Source organism: Camelus bactrianus, chromosome 2 (assembly GCF_048773025.1).
Source record: "Camelus bactrianus isolate YW-2024 breed Bactrian camel chromosome 2, ASM4877302v1, whole genome shotgun sequence".
NCBI lineage: Eukaryota > Metazoa > Chordata > Mammalia > Artiodactyla > Camelidae > Camelus > Camelus bactrianus.
In genome coordinates, this window is record NC_133540.1 from 112,510,429 (window position 1) to 112,511,924 (window position 1,496).

General features: G+C 34.0%; 1 non-coding gene across 1 annotated transcript; it reads left to right on the forward strand.

The window, feature by feature from the left end:
- Positions 1–757: 757 nt before the first annotated feature.
- Positions 758–830, forward strand: TRNAF-AAA (transfer RNA phenylalanine (anticodon AAA)). Its single transcript has one exon. It is a non-coding gene; the product is annotated as a tRNA-Phe (tRNA).
- Positions 831–1,496: the final 666 nt, after the last annotated feature.

Consider the following 1,496-nt stretch of genomic DNA (forward strand, 5'->3'; position numbering starts at 1 on the left):
CATACACTTATAATATATATATACACATACATTTATAAGTATGACATTTGTATATAGAATTATTGAGTAAAGTTACTGGGTCAAAGGCTATATGTATCTTAATGTTAAATGTATTGTTAAATTCCTTCCCCATAGATTGGTCAATAAATATTTCTGTTATCCTTATACTGAGACATGTCTGTTTTCTTCCATTTTTAGAACACTTCCTTCTTCGTCACCATCTGTGTATCTAATGAATTAGTTGAGTGTTTGACCTTTGACAGGAACCCAGATAGTCCATCCATAGTAATCAGCAATTCAGAGTATATGGGCATAAATCTAGGCAGATGTCCGGATGTGGTCACGGTATTATTTAAAATTTGTCTTCTTATTTATTCTATCCTATCAGTGAATAAGAAAGCAAAGACATCAACTGAGAGTAAGGACGAGGGAAATAGTGTTGGAGATCTGAAGACATTAGGGGTTACAAATAAATATTCTAGACAGAGAGAGCTTGATAAACCATGGAATTTTGTAGGATGAACAGAAATATTAAGAGCCTATTTAATGTTATTGGTCAATAATTTAACTGGAAACTATCCATGTATATTTTCCTTTTTTTTTTCTCTACAGCTACATTTAGCTACTGCCAAAGAGAGCAGAACTGTTTTATCTGTCTTAGCCGGTCCCCCTCCCCAAATGAATTCAATAAAATTAAAGAGGAGAACAAGACGCAAGATGAAAATGACAGACAGTAGAATTTAAGAGATGAGCAGTGGGAAGGTATAGCTCAGTGGTAGAGTGCCTGCCTAAAATGCATGAGGTCCTGGGTTCAATCCCCAGTACCTCCATTAAAAAAATAAATAAACCTAATTACCTCCCACCACAAAAAAATAAAATAAAAAAAAAATGAAGAGATGAAGCAATGAAGCTAATGTGGGATTGAAAAATGGGTAGAATCAACAGATTGTTAAGTTCTGATGTCCTGATGGGATGTGAAACGTGTAGAAGTCAGGAGACTAGAAGGAATACTGCAGAATAAAGTTTCTGGGGGCTTGAAACCATTCTTGATATTGAGACTGGGGAGGCCTTGCAGTTACTTGTATCCAGCACTATCTATATGACCAGACAAGTAAGTAGCCAAGTTTCATGTATCTCCACTACTGGAATTAACCACAATAGGATAAGAATACATCTGTTTTGTTCATCATTATATATACAACAGTTCCTTAAAATCCTAGAACATGGTAAGGGTTCAATTTTAAAAAGATGTTCAGTGAATGAAAACAAAATGAAGTCATACACAATTACAGGCATCAATGCTGATTAATAGTAACTCAAATTTTATGTTTTTTCACCTAATACTAAGAAAACTTTAATTACAGAATATGTAACTTCTATTTATGTTTCAATATCTTATAGCCAAAGACTACCAGGAACACATAAATATGCACTACAGGGAACCACACCATATCGATAAGAGGATGCTAGCAAAAATTTAGTATAGGATTTGAGTT